The following is a 9,738-nucleotide window of genomic DNA, read 5'->3' as shown; positions in this document are numbered from 1 at the left end:
TCTGAGAACATACTTGATGATTCTTAAATCATAACCTGACTTTTGCCTCAGTGAATATAGAAATTATTTTAATTTCCCATTGAAGATGCTTTTATTTTTCACTAGATATCTAGTGAATACCATATGCAGAGGAGCATTTGTGATCCAACATTTTTGAAATATTACCAAACAGAAAGGGAGAATCTGTGTTAATCAGAATGTGCAAACTGCCACTCCCTGTTCTTGTCTCCCAGGCTTTTTTCTTTCAGAAGTTTGGTACCTGTGCGTTCAGCTGCCATCAAGTGTGAAAGGAAGATGGTGGACACGGTTATATCTGGCAATGACATGTTCCTGAGCTGGCAGATGAGGCAGTTTGCTGACTACCTGAATTAGGCTTGGGTAGGTTAGCACATTTCAAAAGAGACAGTTTTACTGAAAGTGACACACAGCTTATGGACCCAGAGCTGTAAAAGTAATTGCCTTTGCTATGTGCTCGTATGTGAGAATTGCTAGGTGTCTGATGCACAAAGCTGAGCAGGACTTGCAAGTCTTTAATATCAGCTAAGTTAATGTAGATATTAAATATAGTACGTGGAAAATAAGTCAGACCTTACTATCAGATATTCTGACACTATTCACAGACCTGAATAATACAGACTGAATTCTGTACAGGCTTTCTTGGAAGGCTTGAACCTTAACTTCAATGTATTCTGCCTATGAGACACTAGGCTCTTATGTTACCTCCTTATCCATGCCTAAGTCTTCTGTACTTAAATAGCCTAATTCAAAAAAACATTCTCTAGAAGCCATAGGTTATTTATGTACCCTCAGCCTTGCTTGGAGGCCCACATTCCTTCTTTTTTTTTCTCCAGGAAGAAAGAAAAAGTGGATGACAAAGTGAAATTCAGATGTTCACCTGTTTTATTTTTGAAATCAGAGATTATGTGCATTTTTTTTCTTAGAATCCCAGTTTGCATTATAAATATCTTCAAAATGTGAATTTTTATAGCATAGTACTTTGAAGTCTAGCCTACTCATAGAAAAAACAATCTTAATGTGAATTTCCAAACAAAATTCTTCATTAATATTATGGATGCAAATGATTTGATTACATAGAATGAGAACTCTTTCAAGCTGTTCAATGAAGGTATCATATAGGAAAGAAAAGAACTTATCTGCAGGATGGCATTGCTGATAAATTCTAGATTTTTTTTCAAGTGATATTAATTCACTCTTTAGACCTGAGATATTGTAGAATAAGAATGAAGTGCCATTAAAACAGTTTTAAATGTGTCCCAAGAATTTTTGCATGTTGAATTTCAAAGGTTTAGTTCATTGCTGCTGGATAAAAAATATTTGCCTTCTCACAACTGCAGACAGAGTCTATACTAGTATTAGCATATGCTTTCTATAAAACATGATTGGAAATGGGAAAGGCTGGACATGTGCAGAAGGGAAGGAAATCATAGTAACGCCGAACTAGTTGAAAAAGAAAAAAATATTTAGGAAAATATAAATAAATAAATAAATAGCATTTCAAGTAGCATAGGTAGTCATAGAGACTTAGCTGTTCTGTAGAATGTAAATAGAGTATATCTGCTTCCAGACTTAATACATTTTCACTTTGTAATACATTGTGTTATATAATGTGGTTTGGCAAAATTATCATCCACTAAATTTTACTGTTTCTTTTCACTTTTCACATATCATGCTCTCTGTTATATTTCCTCCTCCTTCCCCAAATATAACATGAAATATTCCAGGAAATTATTCACATGCTACAAGTATGGATGTGACGTGAATGTTTTTTAAGGATTGACATGTCGACAGCTTGTAAAAAGGTCTGTATTTTGTCCATTTTTCACTTGAATGTTTGATAAACATGGTTTGAGGGTGGTTTTTAGTGTTAGTGGGTTTTTTGTTTGTTTGTTTGTTTGTTTGTTTGTTGTGTTTTTGTTTTTTTTAATGTGTCTGTTGTTTTCCATGGCAGCAGCAAGAATGGCCTTCCATTCTGTGACTACCAGGTTAATGTGAAATTATTATAGTGATCTTATGACAATTCCTTCCCTGTTTGGAAAACTGTGTCATTGCTAACATAATGTATCTTCCAAATTTAACATTGTGTATCTATGTTTTGTGATCTTGCCAGGATCTGTGGGATTTCTCCTTGTGCACTTCAAGCAGGAGTGCATGAATAGACATGAGCTTTGTATTTTTATTTTACTAATGGTGCCTTAAAATTCCATTTTGGCAGCTTTGCTTTTTCTTTGTGTTTTGATTCAAATAATTTAAGCAAAAAGTAAAAGTTTCTGTTACTTATCTGACAACACCAGCCTTCCCTCCTCTGTGAAATGATGTGGTTATTTATTGCTGGTTTTGCACTGATACATGCTGTTTTCAGCCATGGACTGCCTGGGTAATAGAGCTGCCTAATCACTACCACTAGAGCTGAATATTTCCTGCAGAAAGCAAGTCCTTTCTCAGATGGAAGGAAAAGAAGATGGTAATTCAAATTTTAGTCACAAGGAAGTTATTATGAGCAAGTCTTTGGCTTAAAAACCTGAGTGAAATCACTTTAATATAATGAAACGAACATCAATTTTATGCAATGTCGGATGAATTTATCTAGTCTTTTGGGCAGATACCAAATTGCAAATTCCTGTCCACTCTGCTGTCTTTTCCACAGTCTCTTAGCTTGGATTCTTTTTGTCCCAAAATAAATGGAGTATTCTGCAAGTTGTATTTTTTATGTATAGTGCTTTAGAAATTTTCATATACCACAAACCGAATTTCCCCTTGTAAGAAGATCTGTTTGATGTGATGCATAATAGTAAACCTCTGGAATATGGAGGCTACAAATGCTGCAGAAATTATGTTGTGCATGTGAAATGAAGGACAAAAAAATAAAAAAAATCTTTCCTAATCTTTCAAAAATCTATCAGCATTTTTCCAATCTTCTGCATTAAAGTATTAGTGGAAAGATGAGAGCGCACATTTCTGTGTGTCCAATTTGTTCAGATGTGTTAAGATCTGCAGGCTCTAGACAGAGGTAAAACATACACACTTTTGTTCAGTCTGAAAAACCTGAGAACAGCTGAGTTATTTTTGTAGGTAGAAATGGAGCAATTATTGCACCAAATCTTAATATCTAAACTCTTGGAGCAATTTTTATCTGGGAAAAGCTCTACTTACAAAATTTCAGCAAAGCTTTCAAGATTTAATTGGCAAGTATCTTTGAATTGGCAAGTATATGAGGGAAAAAAATTAAAAATGAAGGATTTCTCCTTCAGTAGTTTTTAAATAATTAATTTCTCAAATACTTTTGCAGCAAAGAAATATATTTATTAGTTACTTTGATTTATTAATATTTGGCAATTAATTAAGAAAATATATTGTTTCCTAATATTTTGTAAGATTAGAAGCATAAATAGAGGGTTTGTGCTCATTTTTCATAATGATCATGACAGTAAGTCTTCTAAGCTGTGGAGAAATGACTCTGCAGATTTTATGGTTTAGACCTATATACTTCCAGAACTTATTATTTCCCAGTACTTTCAAATTCAGTTAATTTTCTATGCTTTATGAACACAAGACCTTAACTTTTTAGTGGGACATATGTTACCAGGAAGGCTTTGAGAGGTGTTTATCTGTTTTATTTTATGTAATGTTATTACAAAATGCTTACATTGAGAAGAATTCAGAAACTATAAATAGTTAGCCATCATTGGACTTGGAAATACTTGCTGCTCTGCAACTAGGTCATGTCTACAATTATCCAAAAGAAAAAATATCATCAAACCGCTGAATGTTTGTACCCCACCATCTTGAAAAACTTTCCTGAAAGAAAGGCTTAAGACTCCCTGATTACTTTGTTGCTGCTCCTGATCTTACAAGCCCTCTTGCCCAACCAAGTCCTACAGCAGACCTTAGCCAAAACAGAGCTCTGGCTGTAACTCTGGTGGTAGGATCATTCAAAGGCTTCCATGGTTGCTTAGCACTGAGGAGGCAACTAATCAAGTGGGCATGTATCACTTCAAGCCACATCTGTCCCAAGATAAATCCGTCATTGAAAAGAGGTTTAATGGACCCTAAAAATTCCTAATACTCCATGTCTAGATATTTACACCCTTATGAATGGCTTCTTTCCTCTCTCTGAATAACTCAAAGACACTTGGAGCTTTGTTATGGTCACCACTGGGTGGTGAGATTAACCATACAGGTAATCTCATCCTGAGCAGGGAATAAATGAAACAACATTTGATTAAAGAAACTTATAATTCATTATTAATCATTGCAAATTCCCACCACAAGTACAGTGCCCAGGGAAAGAATAACTTGCAATCAGAATGCAAAAAGTTCTTGTTTAAGGATGTACAGGAAACAAAGCAAAGAACTGAAACAAAGATAGAAAATAGGTAATACAAATATTCCTGCCAAATGTTTACTTTTCTAAATCAATCTTTAGACGCTTGTATACTGCCTCAGTTTTAAGTTTATGGAATTTTCAAGGACGAATATAAGCCATTTTATTGACCCTTTTTTTGCTCACATGCAGTAAAATTTGGCCCTATGGCTATGCAAAATGTTTACATTGTTGAAGAAATGCAGTCTTAGGAAAGGGGAGGACAGGAAGAGACTGATTCATGGTGCTGATGTTCATTGAAATGAATATCTGCAGCAGCATTACACACAGGAGGATGTTTCATTGCTATAGTCTGTTTTTTCTCCAGCATATTTCAGGTCCTTAAATTGTCTTTGAAGAGACATTTCACTCAAGAGTGGAGCCTTCACCTTTCAGGGGTTGATCAATGATCACATATTAGTAAAAGCAAGCCATATGCAGACTAAAAGTAGTGAAATCAAGTACTCAAGATGCACTCAGGGGATCTGATACCTTGTAAGGTAGATTAAATCAGCAGGAAAATTACCTCATGTATCTGCTTTTTCTGACAGAAATTACTGATTCAAAAAGTAAAATTACTTTGTGTCTCCTGGCTGGCCCTCTGAAGTTCTCTGAGTTCATGTGAAAGGTCAGAAGCTGAGTTTCAGTGTACAAGTATTTTCTAGGAGCATTGCTGGGCATCACATGGTGTAATGGTGCTGAATACTACTGGTGAGCAGAGGGGTACATCCCTTGGTCACAGGCATGACTTTAGCTTCCTGCTGGACAGCCTCTCACCACTTCTGCCACCTTCTTAGGTCTCTGGATGATTGATGCAGGGCTGGCAGTCAGGAGCTGGAAAAGGAGTTTGAGGAAGTTTATCTGTCTGCTTTCTTGTCAGACACAGCTTGGCACACGAGGCAAAACGTGTAACAGTGTGCGGCTGTCTGGCGGGTGCTTGAACTTTCCAGGCAGACTGCCCGAGCTCAGCTATTGTTGGAAGTGCTTTCATGTGAACAAAAAAAGCAAGCCTGAGAAGGGTCACAAGCAGTTATTCAGATAAACTTTTCTTGCACCTTATGCCCCTCAGAAGGAAGGTGAGTAAGTGTGTGGCTGGTTGTAGCAAAGGCTGCCCTTTCTATAATTTCTTGCAAGGATAGGATGCTGTTTTCCTGTGGAGAAACCCTGAAGACACTTAGCCATGCAATATGAAATCTATTGAAAAAAGCAGTGCAAACTAATCTATTCAGGGTTGGTACTATCACCAACTCAGTGAAAAAACTGAAGTTTTTTAAAAGATAAACTTCTGCAGTTGATGGTCCTATGGATATTTGTTAAATATTTGGTCCACAGAAAATTATTCTCCTTTCAAAACCAAACAAAAAACCAAACAAACAAGCAAGCAGGCAAGAAACCTAATATGTATTTCTTTCTTTGTTGAATATGTCAGAAAAGATGAAGGTATTCACCAAAGCATAGGTGTATGGTGGTCATTTATGTTAGGCTAGCTTTACTAGTTAATGTGACTATTTAAAGTATTCCTTGGCCAAATTGGTCTCCTGTCTCTTTCAGTATTCTTGTTTTCTTGATTTTTTTCTTGGCTTCAGTTTGAAAATTGTTTGTAGGTTCTTAATTGCAAAGCCTACCAGAGGGAGAGATCAGAGGAACACAGGATTTGCCAAATGTGATGAATGTCCTGCCTCAGGGAATGGCCAATACCTGCTTTGTCAGAGGAAGGCCAAAAAGCCTCTAAATACATTCAGTCAGTCATGTAAGAGATCCCAACAGACAAATGCCTGCAAGCCTAGCTCTAAGTACATGACCTTACTTGAGCACAATTCTACAAACGTTATCACACCCCTGCACTCTCTCCTGTCATCCTTTTCCCACCAGTCAAATGTATTCTTTCCTGTGTAGACAAGTGGAAAGTGTGAAGCTCAGACTTCATCTACCTTAGGACCTGATCCAAATGTCAGAGCAGAAGAGTAGGATTTCTTTTGCAGCAAATGAAGATGGATGTGCTCTGCCCTCTTTACTGAGCTGAGCAGAACTCCACTGAGGCATGGAGATCAGTCTGTTCTGGCAACTGTGCCCTCTGTCAAGGTGAGACAACATTCCTCCCTTCAGCTTCTCACCTAAGTCATTATTTATATTTACACAGTAGTACACAATTGTAAAGCCCACAATGTACCACATTTCATACCAACCCCACAAATCTCTTGAGTGTTCCTTGTCAAAATATCTCTACCTTTGCTTTGCTACCAACTGATGTCTTGCTGATGTATTAAAACATTGTGTGACCCAGTTCCTCATATTTTTCCTCCATCTGTAAAGTGGAGCCAGTAATATCTTCATCAAAATCTCGTTATGCATTTTAATTGTTTAATGTCTGAGAAATGAATTTGGTTTCTGCAGTTCAAAACATATGACAAATTTCATTTTACTTTTATGGTATTGATGCTGAAGTTTGATTCAATGATATCCTCATAACTGCCTTAGTCATCTTAATTTGGAGCCAAACAGCTAGAGTAAAAGCCTAAGAAAACCCTTTTTCCTCATTGGTGCACTGTTTATATAATGAGTAATAACTTCTGTGGCTTGGCTGGAAGAAATTAAGAAGGCAATAAAAATGTCAAACAAAGTTGTAATGAATTTAGAAATAATCACTCATAATTTAGAGTTCATCATCCCAAAGCATTATTTCTTCATTTGATAGGCTTAGGTCATTATAAAGAATGTGCTCCTTCTTGCATCTGAAACTACATAAAAAGGGACAGTAGTTTATGGCTGCTATATACTTGATGAGATATTAAAATTTTGCAGCATAGCAAAAGATGGAGGAATGGGGCAAGGGGAAATAAGCATTTGAAGGTTGTATTTTCCTGGCCTTTTGTGGTCTTTGTTTTAAGTAAGTATAAGTGCTTTTTGGTATTTTGGGTTTTTTGTTATTTGGTTTTGGTTTTGGTTTTGTTTTTTGATTTTGGTTTTTTTGTGTTTTTTTTCTTCTTTTTACCTTTTAAAATTTTAATAGCTTGCTTTATGTGCCCGTGTATGTTTTGTACATAATTAACTTTGAGAATGTTATGGAAGATGCAGTGAAATGATTTTTAAACTTCAGTTCACATAGACCTCTGTGTGAGTTGCTAACAAGGAAAAGGACACACTACATACCTTCTCATACATTTAGTATGAAAATAAAGACTGCAGAAGTCAGCCCTTCCTGTATTTTGCTTTTTGCTTCCTGTCTCCTATCTCTTTTCTACCAAAGCAAAATGGTAATAGCCCTTTCCCTTTTACCCTTCTCTTCAGCAATTTTTTGTCTTTGCTAAATCTCAGGGTATGTTTCAGCAGTCACAAATTTTCAATATTGTGTCAAAAAGAACAAAACAAAGTCTTCTGACCCAGCAGGAAACATGCTTTTCAGCTAATCATATATTGTGAATGTCATTCAGGTGCTTCCATTAATGTGTAGCTGCCAAGTGTACTGTTTCTGTCACAATTACAGAGAGTAATAGTGTCAGGAATGATTATTAGTTTTCTTTCAGTTTAAAATGTTTCTGTGTTGTAAGTATTTTGTCACTTCGTAGTTGATGTATATCTTTGGAATTAATTGGATATTCTCTGCTGGAAGATAATGACATTCTTTAAATTTCAGTCTCTTTATGTCCATGAGTTTTGTCCTCCCCTCTTCTCTCCAGCCCCACCTTAATGAGCCTTCTGCTGTAGCTCTCCATCAGTGTCTCTTTAGAAAGGCTGGGAACTGATACAGACTGTTGTTTTATGAAGACTTCATGTAGATATTGAATGGAAGTCTTAAAAAAAATACACATGCAAAATCCTGTGATTCTGTTACATTCTACAGGCTGAACCTTCAGTGACTCTTGGAAAAGTAGGTTTTTTTTTAAGGCTTTAGGACAAGTTCCCACATGGACAAACCAGTTAACTCCACGGGCTAGTTATGAACTTGGGAAAGATTTATTTAAGCTTTGCTTTTGCAAAGTTCTGATTGTTCAGAATAATAAAATACAGATGAATCTGTGCAAAGCAATTCTCTTGTTTGATTATTGGGTGCTAAAAAGTCATCTGGTTCTTCCTTCATTAAAAAAGCCCACAATTGCTTTTAGCAGTAGCTACAGATAGTCTTGGATAACTCCACTTCTACCAATCATGTAATTGGAAGATTTTCAGCAGAGGGATCCTAATAAATCTTTTCTAAGGATTAGGTGCCTGACTGTGACATCACTGCTTGAACCTCTAATTTATTTAGGTTGTCCACTGGCCAGCTATGAAGCACTTCTTCTTTCAGAAGCTGGTCCAATATTTTTTCTGTGGTTTACTGAAGCTTAACTTCCGTTACCATTAAAAACTGTACTCATTTTTCCCCTGCCAGTGATAGCAGTTTTATTTTTATAATCTCCCTAAATCCTATCTCTAAACTTGAAGTAAGTCCAGGATGATGCTCTGCAAAATAGAGAAAGCAAACCATGCCATTCTCATCTGTGGTTTTGCATTACCTTCCTCTACTTGTCTGAGGTATTTTTAAATCACCTACCCTGTCTTATCCTTATGCCTATCCTGTGCAAGCCACTACAGCCACCTGTTTATTTTCTCCTTGAAGGTCAATTATTTTTCCTACCAGGCAATGAATCTGTGCTACTAGGGACATTTTTTCTGTGTGTGTATAAGTCTGCTTGGCTGAGGAAGCTCAGTGAAATACAGACTGGGCTTAACTCATCTTGTTTCAGATGCCACCATAAAAATCTTCTCCAAGCATCTTCCCTGACTTTCTGAAAACAGTTTTTGTTATGTATGCTGATGTGCTTGTCTGTCAGTTTTCAACATCTGCTTTTGTCACCATATCTTCTGAGCTTCTTGACACATTCCTTTTCCTTCTTACTTCCCTTAATACACCTATGTCTCAATCTGTGCTGAGCCTTGTAGATTTTGCCTGCGTCCAGTTAAAAGACTCACTTTTCTATTGCAGTGATGGGCTACAAAATTGATATATCCCAAATTCCATCAGATACCACAAATAAATTTTGGGGAGAATTTACCTTAAAAATAAAAGGCAGCAACACTAAATTCAAGCAAATATCTTGAACAAATTTTCCTTGGAGTGTCTGTTCTGCCAATTCAAACACAATGTTTTCGAATCTTGGGGACTAAGACATCCCAGGATGTCAAATACTGCTGGTACATACAAATGAAAGAAAGCTTCTCCCTAGAAGTTGGGTTCATGCATGTAGAAAATTATTAGGGACAATAGGAACATACAGAAGGACATTCATTTATTATGAATAAATAGGTTTATTATGAATAGATCATGTAAACTTAAGTTCAAGGCTTTAGTTTTATACAATGTTGAGATTCATATTTAA

At 36.3% G+C, this 9,738-nt stretch overlaps 1 long non-coding RNA gene across 1 annotated transcript in view; it reads left to right on the top strand.

Annotated features, from left to right (window-relative positions):
- Nucleotides 1-1,727: 1,727 nt before the first annotated feature.
- LOC143691960 (uncharacterized) overlaps nucleotides 1,728-9,738 on the top strand; it is a 116,913-nt gene continuing 108,902 nt past the window's right edge. Inside the window, exon 1 of the long non-coding RNA XR_013179775.1 lies at nucleotides 1,728-1,820. This is a non-coding gene — a long non-coding RNA (uncharacterized LOC143691960). The remainder of the gene's footprint in view (nucleotides 1,821-9,738) is intronic.

This window comes from Agelaius phoeniceus, chromosome Z, assembly GCF_051311805.1.
Source record: "Agelaius phoeniceus isolate bAgePho1 chromosome Z, bAgePho1.hap1, whole genome shotgun sequence".
NCBI lineage: Eukaryota > Metazoa > Chordata > Aves > Passeriformes > Icteridae > Agelaius > Agelaius phoeniceus.
Note: the sequence above shows the minus strand (reverse complement) of the source record. Positions and strands in the feature narration are given on the sequence as shown.